This window comes from Cololabis saira, unplaced genomic scaffold, assembly GCF_033807715.1.
Source record: "Cololabis saira isolate AMF1-May2022 unplaced genomic scaffold, fColSai1.1 scf026, whole genome shotgun sequence".
Lineage (NCBI taxonomy): Eukaryota > Metazoa > Chordata > Actinopteri > Beloniformes > Belonidae > Cololabis > Cololabis saira.
The window spans coordinates 373,265-389,441 of NW_026906190.1; the positions used below are offsets into that span (position 1 = coordinate 373,265).

Below are 16,177 nucleotides of genomic sequence, written 5' to 3' on the forward strand. Positions count from 1 at the left end.
CCTGAAACACTGTAAGTGGTTTGGTGAGTCCAATAATGAAATGAGTCTCTCAAATCAACTACATAGACTCCTTTTTCCAATTTTCTAACGTTTTCGATAGCTTGCCTTAAAAAATCAGAAGGTAAAACAATGTTATTACAGAAATCCGCTTTTTGGCATTTTCTCAGCGAGAAACGGTCATTTTGTACCTGAAACACTGTAAGTGGTTTGGTGAGTCCAATAATGAAATGAGTCCCTCAAATCAGCTACATAGACTCCTTTCTCCAATTTTCTGACGTTTTCAATAGCTTGCCTTAAAAAATCAGAAGGTAAAACAATGTTATTACAGAAATCCGCTTTTTGGCATTTTCTCAGCGAGAAACGGTCATTTTGTACCTGAAACACTGTAAGTGGTTTGGTGAGTCCAATAATGAAATGAGTCTCTCAAATCAACTACATAGACTCCTTTCTCCAATTTTCTGACGTTTTCAATAGCTTGCCTTGAAAAATCAGAAGGTAAATCAATGTTATGACAGAAATCCGCTTTTTGGCATTTTCTCAGCGAGAAACAGTCATTTTGTACCTGAAACACTGTAAGTGGTTTGGTGAGTCCAATAATGAAATGAGTCTCTCAAATCAACTACATAGACTCATTTCTCCAATTTTCTGACGTTTTCAATAGCTTGCCTTGAAAAATCAGAAGGTAAATCAATGTTATGACAGAAATCCGCTTTTTGGCATTTTCTCAGCGAGAAACAGTCATTTTGTACCTGAAACACTGTAAGTGGTTTGGTGAGTCCAATAATGAAATGAGTCGCTCAAATCAACTACATAGACACCTTTCTCCAATTTTCTAACGTTTTCAATAGCTTGCCTTAAAAAATCAGAAGGTAAATCAATGTTATGACAGAAATCCGCTTTTTGGCATTTTCTCAGCGAGAAACGGTCATTTTGTACCTGAAACACTGTAAGTGGTTTGGTGAGTCCAATAATGAAATGAGTCCCTCAAATCAACTACATAGACTCCTTTCTCCAATTTTCTGACGTTTTCAATAGCTTGCCTTAAAAAATCAGAAGGTAAATCAATGTTATGACAGAAATCCGCTTTTTGGCATTTTCTCAGCGAGAAACAGTCATTTTGTACCTGAAACACTGTAAGTGGTTTGGTGAGTCCAATAATGAAATGAGTCTCTCAAATCAACTACATAGACTCCTTTTTCCAATTTTCTAAGTTTTCAATAGCTTGCCTTAAAAAATCAGAAGGTAAAACAATGTTATGACAGAAATCCGCTTTTTGGCATTTTCTCAGCGAGAAACGGTCATTTTGTACCTGAAACACTGTAAGTGGTTTGGTGAGTCCAATAATGAAATGAGTCCCTCAAATCAACTACATAGACTCCTTTCTCCAATTTTCTGACGTTTTCAATAGCTTGCCTTAAAAAATCAGAAGGTAAATCAATGTTATGACAGAAATCCGCTTTTTGGCATTTTCTCAGCGAGAAACGGTCATTTTGTACCTGAAACACTGTAAGTGGTTTGGTGAGTCCAATAATGAAATGAGTCCCTCAAATCAACTACATAGACTCCTTTCTCCAATTTTCTGACGTTTTCAATAGCTTGCCTTAAAAAATCAGAAGGTAAATCAATGTTATGACAGAAATCCGCTTTTTTGCATTTTCTCAGCGAGAAACAGTCATTTTGTACCTGAAACACTGTAAGTGGTTTGGTGAGTCCAATAATGAAATGAGTCTCTCAAATCAACTACATAGACTCCTTTTTCCAATTTTCTAACGTTTTCGATAGCTTGCCTTAAAAAATCAGAAGGTAAAACAATGTTATTACAGAAATCCGCTTTTTGGCATTTTCTCAGCGAGAAACGGTCATTTTGTACCTGAAACACTGTAAGTGGTTTGGTGAGTCCAATAATGAAATGAGTCCCTCAAATCAGCTACATAGACTCCTTTCTCCAATTTTCTGACGTTTTCAATAGCTTGCCTTAAAAAATCAGAAGGTAAAACAATGTTATTACAGAAATCCGCTTTTTGGCATTTTCTCAGCGAGAAACGGTCATTTTGTACCTGAAACACTGTAAGTGGTTTGGTGAGTCCAATAATGAAATCAGTCCCTCAAATCAACTACATAGACTCCTTTCTCCAATTTTCTGTCGTTTTCAATAGCTTGCCTTAAAAAATCAGAAGGTAAATAAATGTTATGACAGAAATCCGCTTTTTGGCATTTTCTCAGCGAGAAACAGTCATTTTGTACCTGAAACACTGTAAGTGGTTTGGTGAGTCATATAATGAAATGAGTCTCTCAAATCAACTACATAGACTCCTTTCTCCAATTTTCTGACGTTTTCAATAGCTTGCCTTGAAAATTCAGAAGGTAAATCAATGTTATGACAGAAATCCGCTTTTTGGCATTTTCTCAGCGAGAAACGGTCATTTTGTACCTGAAACACTGTAAGTGGTTTGGTGAGTCCAATAATGAAATGAGTCTCTCAAATCAACTACATAGACTCCTTTCTCCAATTTTCTGACGTTTTCAATAGCTTGCCTTGAAAAATCAGAAGGTAAATCAATGTTATGACAGAAATCCGCTTTTTGGCATTTTCTCAGCGAGAAACAGTCATTTTGTACCTGAAACACTGTAAGTGGTTTGGTGAGTCCAATAATGAAATGAGTCTCTCAAATCAACTACATAGACACCTTTCTGCAATTTTCTAACGTTTTCAATAGCTTGCCTTAAAAAATCAGAAGGTAAATCAATGTTATGACAGAAATCCGCTTTTTGGCATTTTCTCAGCGAGAAACAGTCATTTTGTACCTGAAACACTGTAAGTGGTTTGGTGAGTCCAATAATGAAATGAGTCCCTCAAATCAACTACATAGACTCCTTTCTCCAATTTTCTGACGTTTTCAATAGCTTGCCTTAAAAAATCAGAAGGTAAATCAATGTTATGACAGAAATCCGCTTTTTGGCATTTTCTCAGCGAGAAACAGTCATTTTGTACCTGAAACACTGTAAGTGGTTTGGTGAGTCCAATAATGAAATGAGTCTCTCAAATCAACTACATAGACTCCTTTTTCCAATTTTTCTAACGTTTTCGATAGCTTGCCTTAAAAAATCAGAAGGTAAAACAATGTTATTACAGAAATCCGCTTTTTGGCATTTTCTCAGCGAGAAACGGTCATTTTGTACCTGAAACACTGTAAGTGGTTTGGTGAGTCCAATAATGAAATGAGTCCCTCAAATCAACTACATAGACTCCTTTCTCCAATTTTCTGACGTTTTCAATAGCTTGCCTTAAAAAATCAGAAGGTAAATCAATGTTATGACAGAAATCCGCTTTTTTGCATTTTCTCAGCGAGAAACAGTCATTTTGTACCTGAAACACTGTAAGTGGTTTGGTGAGTCCAATAATGAAATGAGTCTCTCAAATCAACTACATAGACTCCTTTTTCCAATTTTCTAACGTTTTCAATAGCTTGCCTTAAAAAATCAGAAGGTAAAACAATGTTATGACAGAAATCCGCTTTTTGGCATTTTCTCAGCGAGAAACAGTCATTTTGTACCTGAAACAAGACGACTGCCTAATTTGCAGTTATTAATCATATCCAGTACTGTCTTTCAAAAGTAATCAGTTGGCTTCCCTTGTGGTACATTTTGTATTTTCTACCCAGCATGGTAATACCCATGGATGATTTTTAATTTTACCGCACCAGGACAACTTATATGAAATCACACATTTATTTCTAACATGAATGATTTGAAGATAGGATTTTTTTTTCGTTACGCCCGCCATTTTCAAAGCATGCAAGTTTCCGTAGTGTAGTGGTTATCACGTTCGCCTAACACGCGAAAGGTCCCCTGTTCGAAACTGGGCGGAAACATGTATTACTGCAATAATATTATTTGGACTTGGAAAACCCCTCTAATCCTCTTCTTGGTGCTCGGCACAGGAAGGTCGACCATCTCTTTCTCGCATTGGGTCTTATGCAGAAATGAATTTCGTTGCAGTTCCACAACTGATTAAAAGCCAGTCATTCCCCATTTACCTAATCTTTCAAATGTCCAACTTTACAGGAAAAAAAGAAGCATATTACAGAGATTTTTTACAGGATCTTTTCGTCATGCCCGCCTTTTTCAAAACATGTAAGTCACTAGCTCCACCACCAAACCCCAGCAGCATTAACACCAGACCCCACTAGCTCCACCACCAGACCCCAGGAGCTTCCAACACCAGACCACACTAGCTCCACCACCATACCCCAGCAGCATCACCACCAGACCCCAGGAGCTTCCACCACCAGACCCCAGGAGCTTCCACCACCAGACCCCAGGAGCTTCCACCACCAGACCCCAGGAGCTTCCACCAGACCCCATCAGCATAACCACCAGACCCCACTAGCTCCACCACCAGACCCCAGCAGCATTACCACCAGACCCCATCCACCACCAGACCCTACTAGCTCCACCACCAGACCCCAGCAGCATTACCACCAGACCCCATCCACCACAAGACCCCACTAGCTCCACCACCAGACCACAGCAGCATCACCACCAGACCCCATCCACCACCAGACCCTACTAGCTCCACCACCAGACCCCAGGAGCTTCCAACACCAGACCCCACTAGCTCCACCACCAGACCCCAGCAGCATCAGCACCAGACCCCAGGAGCTTCCACCACCAGACCCCAGGAGCTTCCACCACCAGACCCCAGGAGCTTCCACCACCAGACCCCAGGAGCTTCCACCACCAGACCTCAGGAGCTTCCACCACCAGACCCCAGGAGCTTCCACCACCAGACCCCAGCAGCATCAGCACCAGACCCCAGCAGCATCACCACCAGAACCCAGGAGCTTCCACCACCACACCCCAGGAGCTTCCATCACCAGACCCCAGGAGCTTCCACCACCAGACCCCTCTAGCTGCACCACCAGACCCCAGCAGCATCACCACCACACCTCAGGAGCTTCCACCACCAAACCCTAACAACAACTCAACAACCTCAAAAACCCGGCTCACCTGGAGCCACCCAAAGACCCGGCTCACCGTCCGAACCCGGGGACCCGCTTTTAAGCCCCCCACCGACCGGCCACTGGAGTGAAAGAGCCAGCCCTTGGGCCTGGAGGACCAGGGCCCTGGTACCATAAACACCCAGACGCTCCTAGCACCATGGACAGCACTCTGTCAGATGCTCAAGCGCATATTGTTTTTTACTCATGTTCTGGTTTCAGGACCACAATAAAAACACAATAAAAGCTGAACAGGGTTCCATGGTGTAATGGTTAGCACTCTGGACTTTGACCCCAGGAGCTTCCACCACCAGACACCACTAGCTCCACCACCAGACGACAGCAGCATCACCACCACACCTCAGGAGCTTCCACCACCAGACACCACTAGCTCCACCACCAGACCCCAGCAGCATCACCACCAGACCCCAGCAGCATCACCACCAGACCCCAGGAGCTTCCACCACCAGACCCCAGGAATTTCCATCACCAGACCCAAGGAGCTTCCATCACCTGACCCCAGGAGCTTCCATCACCAGACCCCAGGAGCTTCCACCACCAGACCCCACTAGCTGCACCACCAGACCCCAGCAGCATCACCACCACACCTCAGGAGCTTCCACCACCAGACCCCAACAACAACTCAACAACCTCAACAACCCGGCTCACCTGGAGCCACCCAGAGACCCGGCTCACCGTCCGAACCAGGGGACCCGCTTTTAAGTCCCCTACCCCCCTCCCCCCCACTGTGTGGCGGAGTCACATCCTGGTTATACAGCAGAGTGGCGCAGCGGAAGCGTGCTGGGCCCATAACCCAGAGGTCGATGGATCGAAACCATCCTCTGCTACTTAAGAGATCCTCTCATACATGAGATGTGAGAGATTAACTGAAATCTATCCAGAGCTTTTTGGAAACAAGAAAGTGGATGTATGATCTATGAACTATGAACATACTGGCTGTTGATGCTGACTGTTGATGCTGACTGTTGATGAAAATGCTGTTGATGAAAATGCATTTAATCAAAATGAGGATGAAAATATGTCTCAACCTAATAAAGTAAAACCAACCATTTTAAAATAAAGTAAAACCAACCATTTTAAAATAAAGACTCTAAATTGTCTATTTCTGAAGATTCACACACACACACACACACACACATACACACAGCTGACAGGTTGTTGTGGCCGAGTGGTTAAGGCAATGGACTAGAAATCCATTGGGGATTCCCCGCGCAGGTTCGAATCCTGCCAACAACGAGTAATGTTTGAATGTGCAAGACGACTGCCTAATTTGCAGTTATTAATCATATCCAGTACTGTCTTTCAAAAGTAATCAGTTGGCTTCCCTTGTGGTACATTTTGTATTTTCTACCCAGCATGGTAATACCGATGGATGATTTTTAATTTTACCGCACCAGGACAACTTATATGAAATCACACATTTATTTCTAACATGAATGATTTGAAGATAGGATTTTTTTTTCGTTACGCCCGCCATTTTCAAAGCATGCAAGTTTTCGTAGTGTAGTGGTTATCACGTTCGCCTAACACGCGAAAGGTCCCCTGTTCGAAACTGGGCGGAAACATGTATTACTGCAATAATATTATTTGGACTTGGAAAACCCCTCTAATCCTCTTCTTGGTGCTCGGCACAGGAAGGTCGACCATCTCTTTCTCGCATTGGGTCTTATGCAGAAATGAATTTCGTTGCAGTTCCACAACTGATTAAAAGCCAGTCATTCCCCATTTACCTAATCTTTCAAATGTCCAACTTTACAGGAAAAAAAGAAACATATTACAGAGATTTTTTACAGGATCTTTTCGTCATGCCCGCCTTTTTCAAAACATGTAAGTCACTAGCTCCACCACCAAACCCCAGCAGCATTAACACCAGACCCCACTAGCTCCACCACCAGACCCCAGGAGCTTCCAACACCAGACCCCACTAGCTCCACCACCATACCCCAGCAGCATCACCACCAGACCCCAGGAGCTTCCACCACCAGACCTCAGGAGCTTCCACCACCAGACCCCAGGAGCTTCCACCAGACCCCAGCAGCATCACCACCAGACCCCACTAGCTCCACCACCAGACCCCAGCAGCATTACCACCAGACCCCATCCACCACCAGACCCTACTAGCTCCACCACCAGACCCCAGCAGCATTACCACCAGACCCCATCCACCACAAGACCCCACTAGCTCCACCACCAGACCCCAGCAGCATCACCACCAGACACCATCCACCACCAGACCCTACTAGCTCCACCACCAGACCCCAGGAGCTTCCAACACCAGACCCCACTAGCTCCACCACCGGACCCCAGCAGCATCAGCACCAGACCCCAGGAGCTTCCACCACCAGACCCCAGGAGCTTCCACCACCAGACCCCAGGAGCTTCCACCACCAGACCCCAGGAGCTTCCACCACCAGACCTCAGGAGCTTCCACCACCAGACCCCAGGAGCTTCCACCACCAGACCCCAGCAGCATCAGCACCAGACCCCAGCAGCATCACCACCAGAACCCAGGAGCTTCCACCACCACACCCCAGGAGCTTCCATCACCAGACCCCAGGAGCTTCCACCACCAGACCCCTCTAGCTGCACCACCAGACCCCAGCAGCATCACCACCACACCTCAGGAGCTTCCACCACCAAACCCTAACAACAACTCAACAACCTCAAAAACCCGGCTCACCTGGAGCCACCCAAAGACCCGGCTCACCGTCCGAACCCGGGGACCCGCTTTTAAGTCCCCCACCGACCGGCCACTGGAGTGAAAGAGCCAGCCCTTGGGCCTGGAGGACCAGGGCCCTGGTACCATAAACACCCAGACGCTCCTAGCACCATGGACAGCACTCTGTCAGATGCTCAAGCGCATATTGTTTTTTACTCATGTTCTGGTTTCAGGACCACAATAAAAACAGAATAAAAGCTGAACAGGGTTCCATGGTGTAATGGTTAGCACTCTGGACTTTGACCCCAGGAGCTTCCACCAACAGACACCACTAGCTCCACCACCAGACGACAGCAGCATCACCACCACACCTCAGGAGCTTCCACCACCAGACACCACTAGCTCCTCCACCAGACCCCAGCAGCATCACCACCAGACCCCAGGAGCTTCCACCACCAGACCCCAGGAATTTCCATCACCAGACCCAAGGAGCTTCCATCACCTGACCCCAGGAGCTTCCATCACCAGACCCCAGGAGCTTCCACCACCAGACCCCACTAGCTGCACCACCAGACCCCAGCAGCATCACCACCACACCTCAGGAGCTTCCACCACCAGACCCCAACAACAACTCAACAACCTCAACAACCTCAACAACCCGGCTCACCTGGAGCCACCCAGAGACCCGGCTCACCGTCCGAACCAGGGGACCCGCTTTTAAGTCCCCTCCCCCCCTCCCCCCCACTGTGTGGCGGAGTCACATCCTGGTTATACAGCAGAGTGGCGCAGCGGAAGCGTGCTGGGCCCATAACCCAGAGGTCGATGGATCGAAACCATCCTCTGCTACTTAAGAGATCCTCTCATACATGAGATGTGAGAGATTAACTGAAATCTATCCAGAGCTTTTTGGAAACAAGAAAGTGGATGTATGATCTATGAACATACTGCACTGACTGTTGATGAAAATGCATTTAATCAAAATGAGGATGAAAATATGTCTCAACCTAATAAAGTAAAACCAACCATTTTAAAATAAAGTAAAACCAACCATTTTAAAATAAAGACTCTAAATTGTCTATTTCTGAAGATTCACACACACACACACACACATACACACAGCTGACAGGTTGTTGTGGCCGAGTGGTTAAGGCGATGGACTAGAAATCCATTGGGGATTCCCCGCGCAGGTTCGAATCCTGCCTACAACGAGTAATGTTTGAATGTGCAAGACGACTGCCTAATTTGCAGTTATTAATCATATCCAGTACTGTCTTTCAAAAGTAATCAGTTGGCTTCCCTTGTGGTACATTTTGTATTTTCTACCCAGCATGGTAATACCGATGGATGATTTTTAATTTTACCGCACCAGGACAACTTATATGAAATCACACATTTATTTCTAACATGAATGATTTGAAGATAGGATTTTTTTTTCGTTACGCCCGCCATTTTCAAAGCATGCAAGTTTTCGTAGTGTAGTGGTTATCACGTTCGCCTAACACGCGAAAGGTCCCCTGTTCGAAACTGGGCGGAAACATGTATTACTGCAATAATATTATTTGGACTTGGAAAACCCCTCTAATCCTCTTCTTGGTGCTCGGCACAGGAAGGTCGACCATCTCTTTCTCGCATTGGGTCTTATGCAGAAATGAATTTTGTTGCAGTTCCACAACTGATTAAAAGCCAGTCATTCCTCATTTACCTAATCTTTCAAATGTCCAACTTTACAGGAAAAAAAGAAACATATTACAGAGATTTTTTACAGGATCTTTTCGTCATGCCCGCCTTTTTCAAAACATGTAAGTCACTAGCTCCACCACCAAACCCCAGCAGCATTAACACCAGACCCCACTAGCTCCACCACCAGACCCCAGGAGCTTCCAACACCAGACCCCACTAGCTCCACCACCATACCCCAGCAGCATCACCACCAGACCCCAGGAGCTTCCACCACCAGACCCCAGGAGCTTCCACCACCAGACCTCAGGAGCTTCCACCACCAGACCCCAGGAGCTTCCACCAGACCCCAGCAGCATCACCACCAGACCCCACTAGCTCCACCACCAGACCCCAGCAGCATTACCACCAGACCCCATCCACCACCAGACCCTACTAGCTCCACCACCAGACCCCAGCAGCATTACCACCAGACCCCATCCACCACAAGACCCCACTAGCTCCACCACCAGACCCCAGCAGCATCACCACCAGACCCCATCCACCACCAGACCCTACTAGCTCCACCACCAGACCCCAGGAGCTTCCAACACCAGACCCCACTAGCTCCACCACCGGACCCCAGCAGCATCAGAACCAGACCCCAGGAGCTTCCACCACCAGACCCCAGGAGCTTCCACCACCAGACCCCAGGAGCTTCCACCACCAGACCCCAGGAGCTTCCACCACCAGACCTCAGGAGCTTCCACCACCAGACCCCAGGAGCTTCCACCACCAGACCCCAGCAGCATCAGCACCAGACCCCAGCAGCATCACCACCAGAACCCAGGAGCTTCCACCACCACACCCCAGGAGCTTCCATCACCAGACCCCAGGAGCTTCCACCACCAGACCCCTCTAGCTGCACCACCAGACCCCAGCAGCATCACCACCACACCTCAGGAGCTTCCACCACCAAACCCTAACAACAACTCAACAACCTCAAAAACCCGGCTCACCTGGAGCCACCCAAAGACCCGGCTCACCGTCCGAACCCGGGGACCCGCTTTTAAGCCCCCCACCGACCGGCCACTGGAGTGAAAGAGCCAGCCCTTGGGCCTGGAGGACCAGGGCCCTGGTACCATAAACACCCAGACGCTCCTAGCACCATGGACAGCACTCTGTCAGATGCTCAAGCGCATATTGTTTTTTACTCATGTTCTGGTTTCAGGACCACAATAAAAACACAATAAAAGCTGAACAGGGTTCCATGGTGTAATGGTTAGCACTCTGGACTTTGACCCCAGGAGCTTCCACCACCGGACACCACTAGCTCCACCACCAGACGACAGCAGCATCACCACCACACCTCAGGAGCTTCCACCACCAGACACCACTAGCTCCACCACCAGACCCCAGCAGCATCACCACCAGACCCCAGCAGCATCACCACCAGACCCCAGGAGCTTCCACCACCAGACCCCAGGAATTTCCATCACCAGACCCAAGGAGCTTCCATCACCTGACCCCAGGAGCTTCCATCACCAGACCCCAGGAGCTTCCACCACCAGACCCCACTAGCTGCACCACCAGACCCCAGCAGCATCACCACCACACCTCAGGAGCTTCCACCACCAGACCCCAACAACAACTCAACAACCTCAACAACCCGGCTCACCTGGAGCCACCCAGAGACCCGGCTCACCGTCCGAACCAGGGGACCCGCTTTTAAGTCCCCTACCCCCCTCCCCCCCACTGTGTGGCGGAGTCACATCCTGGTTATACAGCAGAGTGGCGCAGCGGAAGCGTGCTGGGCCCATAACCCAGAGGTCGATGGATCGAAACCATCCTCTGCTACTTAAGAGATCCTCTCATACATGAGATGTGAGAGATTAACTGAAATCTATCCAGAGCTTTTTGGAAACAAGAAAGTGGATGTATGATCTATGAACATACTGGCTGTTGATGCTGACTGTTGATGAAAATGCTGTTGATGAAAATGCATTTAATCAAAATGAGGATGAAAATATGTCTCAACCTAATAAAGTAAAACCAACCATTTTAAAATAAAGTAAAACCAACCATTTTAAAATAAAGACTCTAAATTGTCTATTTCTGAAGATTCACACACACACACACACACATACACACAGCTGACAGGTTGTTGTGGCCGAGTGGTTAAGGCGATGGACTAGAAATCCATTGGGGATTCCCCGCGCAGGTTCGAATCCTGCCAACAACGAGTAATGTTTGAATGTGCAAGACGACTGCCTAATTTGCAGTTATTAATCATATCCAGTACTGTCTTTCAAAAGTAATCAGTTGGCTTCCCTTGTGGTACATTTTGTATTTTCTACCCAGCATGGTAATACCGATGGATGATTTTTAATTTTACCGCACCAGGACAACTTATATGAAATCACACATTTATTTCTAACATGAATGATTTGAAGATAGGATTTTTTTTTCGTTACGCCCGCCATTTTCAAAGCATGCAAGTTTTCGTAGTGTAGTGGTTATCACGTTCGCCTAACACGCGAAAGGTCCCCTGTTCGAAACTGGGCGGAAACATGTATTACTGCAATAATATTATTTGGACTTGGAAAACCCCTCTAATCCTCTTCTTGGTGCTCGGCACAGGAAGGTCGACCATCTCTTTCTCGCATTGGGTCTTATGCAGAAATGAATTTCGTTGCAGTTCCACAACTGATTAAAAGCCAGTCATTCCCCATTTACCTAATCTTTCAAATGTCCAACTTTACAGGAAAAAAAGAAACATATTACAGAGATTTTTTACAGGATCTTTTCGTCATGCCCGCCTTTTTCAAAACATGTAAGTCACTAGCTCCACCACCAAACCCCAGCAGCATTAACACCAGACCCCACTAGCTCCACCACCAGACCCCAGGAGCTTCCAACACCAGACCCCACTAGCTCCACCACCATACCCCAGCAGCATCACCACCAGACCCCAGGAGCTTCCACCACCAGACCTCAGGAGCTTCCACCACCAGACCCCAGGAGCTTCCACCAGACCCCAGCAGCATCACCACCAGACCCCACTAGCTCCACCACCAGACCCCATCCACCACCAGACCCTACTAGCTCCACCACCAGACCCCAGCAGCATTACCACCAGACCCCATCCACCACAAGACCCCACTAGCTCCACCACCAGACCCCAGCAGCATCACCACCAGACACCATCCACCACCAGACCCCAGGAGCTTCCACCACCAGACCTCAGGAGCTTCCACCACCAGACCCCAGGAGCTTCCACCACCAGACCCCAGCAGCATCAGCACCAGACCCCAGCAGCATCACCACCAGAACCCAGGAGCTTCCACCACCACACCCCAGGAGCTTCCATCACCAGACCCCAGGAGCTTCCACCACCAGACCCCTCTAGCTGCACCACCAGACCCCAGCAGCATCACCACCACACCTCAGGAGCTTCCACCACCAAACCCTAACAACAACTCAACAACCTCAAAAACCCGGCTCACCTGGAGCCACCCAAAGACCCGGCTCACCGTCCGAACCCGGGGACCCGCTTTTAAGCCCCCCACCGACCGGCCACTGGAGTGAAAGAGCCAGCCCTTGGGCCTGGAGGACCAGGGCCCTGGTACCATAAACACCCAGACGCTCCTAGCACCATGGACAGCACTCTGTCAGATGCTCAAGCGCATATTGTTTTTTACTCATGTTCTGGTTTCAGGACCACAATAAAAACACAATAAAAGCTGAACAGGGTTCCATGGTGTAATGGTTAGCACTCTGGACTTTGACCCCAGGAGCTTCCACCACCAGACACCACTAGCTCCACCACCAGACGACAGCAGCATCACCACCACACCTCAGGAGCTTCCACCACCAGACACCACTAGCTCCACCACCAGACCCCAGCAGCATCATCACCAGACCCCAGCAGCATCACCACCAGACCCCAGGAGCTTCCACCACCAGACCCCAGGAATTTCCATCACCAGACCCAAGGAGCTTCCATCACCTGACCCCAGGAGCTTCCATCACCAGACCCCAGGAGCTTCCACCACCAGACCCCACTAGCTGCACCACCAGACCCCAGCAGCATCACCACCACACCTCAGGAGCTTCCACCACCAGACCCCAACAACAACTCAACAACCTCAACAACCCGGCTCACCTGGAGCCACCCAGAGACCCGGCTCACCGTCCGAACCAGGGGACCCGCTTTTAAGTCCCCTACCCCCCTCCCCCCCACTGTGTGGCGGAGTCACATCCTGGTTATACAGCAGACTGGCGCAGCGGAAGCGTGCTGGGCCCATAACCCAGAGGTCGATGGATCGAAACCATCCTCTGCTACTTAAGAGATCCTCTCATACATGAGATGTGAGAGATTAACTGAAATCTATCCAGAGCTTTTTGGAAACAAGAAAGTGGATGTATGATCTATGAACATACTGCACTGACTGTTGATGAAAATGCATTTAATCAAAATGAGGATGAAAATATGTCTCAACCTAATAAAGTAAAACCAACCATTTTAAAATAAAGTAAAACCAACCATTTTAAAATAAAGACTCTAAATTGTCTATTTCTGAAGATTCACACACACACACACACACACACACACACACACACACACACATACACACAGCTGACAGGTTGTTGTGGCCGAGTGGTTAAGGCGATGGACTAGAAATCCATTGGGGATTCCCCACGCAGGTTCGAATCCTGCCAACAACGAGTAATGTTTGAATGTGCAAGACTACTGCCTAATTTGCAGTTATTAATCATATCCAGTACTGTCTTTCAAAAGTAATCAGTTGGCTTCCCTTGTGGTACATTTTGTATTTTCTACCCAGCATGGTAATACCGATGGATGATTTTTAATTTTACCGCACCAGGACAACTTATATGAAATCACACATTTATTTCTAACATGAATGATTTGAAGATAGGATTTTTTTTTCGTTACGCCCGCCATTTTCAAAGCATGCAAGTTTCTGTCGTGTAGTGGTTATGAAGTTTGCCTAACACGCGAAAGGTCCCCTGTTCGAAACTGGGGGCAAACATGTATTACTGCAATAATATTATTTGGACTTGTAAAACCCCTCTAATCCTCTTCTTGGTGCTCGGCACAGGAAGGTCGACCATCTCTTTCTCGCATTGGGTCTTATGCAGAAATGAATTTCGTTGCAGTTCCACAACTGATTAAAAGCCAGTCATTCCCCATTTACCTAATCTTTCAAATGTCCAACTTTACAGGAAAAAAAGAAACATATTACAGAGATTTTTTACAGGATCTTTTCGTCATGCCCGCCTTTTTCAAAACATGTAAGTCACTAGCTCCACCACCAAACCCCAGCAGCATTAACACCAGACCCCACTAGCTCCACCACCAGACCCCAGGAGCTTCCAACACCAGACCCCACTAGCTCCACCACCATACCCCAGCAGCATCACCACCAGACCCCAGGAGCTTCCACCACCAGACCTCAGGAGCTTCCACCACCAGACCTCAGGAGCTTCCACCACCAGACCCCAGGAGCTTCCACCAGACCCCAGCAGCATCACCACCAGACCCCAGGAGCTTCCACCACCAGACCCCAGGAGCTTCCACCACCAGACCCCAGGAGCTTCCACCACCAGACCTCAGGAGCTTCCACCACCAGACCCCAGGAGCTTCCACCAGACCCCAGCAGCATCACCACCAGACCCCACTAGCTCCACCACCAGACCCCAGCAGCATTACCACCAGACCCCATCCACCACCAGACCCTACTAGCTCCACCACCAGACCCCAGCAGCATTACCACCAGACCCCATCCACCACAAGACCCCACTAGCTCCACCACCAGACCCCAGCAGCATCACCACCAGACCCCATCCACCACCAGACCCTACTAGCTCCACCACCAGACCCCAGGAGCTTCCAACACCAGACCCCACTAGCTCCACCACCAGACCCCAGCAGCATCAGCACCAGACCCCAGGAGCTTCCACCACCAGACCCCAGGAGCTTCCACCACCAGACCCCAGGAGCTTCCACCACCAGACCCCAGGAGCTTCCACCACCAGACCTCAGGAGCTTCCACCACCAGACCCCAGGAGCTTCCACCACCAGACCCCAGCAGCATCAGCACCAGACCCCAGCAGCATCACCACCAGAACCCAGGAGCTTCCACCACCACACCCCAGGAGCTTCCATCACCAGACCCCAGGAGCTTCCACCACCAGACCCCTCTAGCTGCACCACCAGACCCCAGCAGCATCCCCACCACACCTCAGGAGCTTCCACCACCAAACCCTAACAACAACTCAACAACCTCAAAAACCCGGCTCACCTGGAGCCACCCAAAGACCCGGCTCACCGTCCGAACCCGGGGACCCGCTTTTAAGCCCCCCACCGACCGGCCACTGGAGTGAAAGAGCCAGCCCTTGGGCCTGGAGGACCAGGGCCCTGGTACCATAAACACCCAGACGCTCCTAGCACCATGGACAGCACTCTGTCAGATGCTCAAGCGCATATTGTTTTTTACTCATGTTCTGGTTTCAGGACCACAATAAAAACACAATAAAAGCTGAACAGGGTTCCATGGTGTAATGGTTAGCACTCTGGACTTTGACCCCAGGAGCTTCCACCACCGGACACCACTAGCTCCACCACCAGACGACAGCAGCATCACCACCACACCTCAGGAGCTTCCACCACCAGACCCCAGGAATTTCCATCACCAGACCCAAGGAGCTTCCATCACCTGACCCCAGGAGCTTCCATCACCAGACCCCAGGAGCTTCCACCACCAGACCCCACTAGCTGCACCACCAGACCCCAGCAGCATCACCACCACACCTC

General features: G+C 48.6%; 8 non-coding genes across 8 annotated transcripts; all 8 read left to right on the plus strand.

The window, feature by feature from the left end:
• The first annotated feature begins 3,799 nt into the window (after positions 1-3,799).
• On the plus strand, positions 3,800-3,872 carry trnav-aac (transfer RNA valine (anticodon AAC)). Its single transcript has one exon. It is a non-coding gene; the product is annotated as a tRNA-Val (tRNA).
• Positions 3,873-6,175: 2,303 nt separating this feature from the next.
• trnas-aga (transfer RNA serine (anticodon AGA)) lies at positions 6,176-6,257 on the plus strand. Its single transcript has one exon. It is a non-coding gene; the product is annotated as a tRNA-Ser (tRNA).
• Positions 6,258-6,513: 256 nt separating this feature from the next.
• Positions 6,514-6,586, plus strand: trnav-aac (transfer RNA valine (anticodon AAC)). Its single transcript has one exon. It is a non-coding gene; the product is annotated as a tRNA-Val (tRNA).
• Positions 6,587-8,806: 2,220 nt separating this feature from the next.
• Positions 8,807-8,888, plus strand: trnas-aga (transfer RNA serine (anticodon AGA)). Its single transcript has one exon. It is a non-coding gene; the product is annotated as a tRNA-Ser (tRNA).
• Positions 8,889-9,144: 256 nt separating this feature from the next.
• trnav-aac (transfer RNA valine (anticodon AAC)) lies at positions 9,145-9,217 on the plus strand. Its single transcript has one exon. It is a non-coding gene; the product is annotated as a tRNA-Val (tRNA).
• A 2,279-nt stretch (positions 9,218-11,496) lies between these two features.
• Positions 11,497-11,578, plus strand: trnas-aga (transfer RNA serine (anticodon AGA)). Its single transcript has one exon. It is a non-coding gene; the product is annotated as a tRNA-Ser (tRNA).
• Positions 11,579-11,834: 256 nt separating this feature from the next.
• On the plus strand, positions 11,835-11,907 carry trnav-aac (transfer RNA valine (anticodon AAC)). The gene has a single exon. It is a non-coding gene; the product is annotated as a tRNA-Val (tRNA).
• Positions 11,908-13,982: 2,075 nt separating this feature from the next.
• Positions 13,983-14,064, plus strand: trnas-aga (transfer RNA serine (anticodon AGA)). The gene has a single exon. It is a non-coding gene; the product is annotated as a tRNA-Ser (tRNA).
• Positions 14,065-16,177: the final 2,113 nt, after the last annotated feature.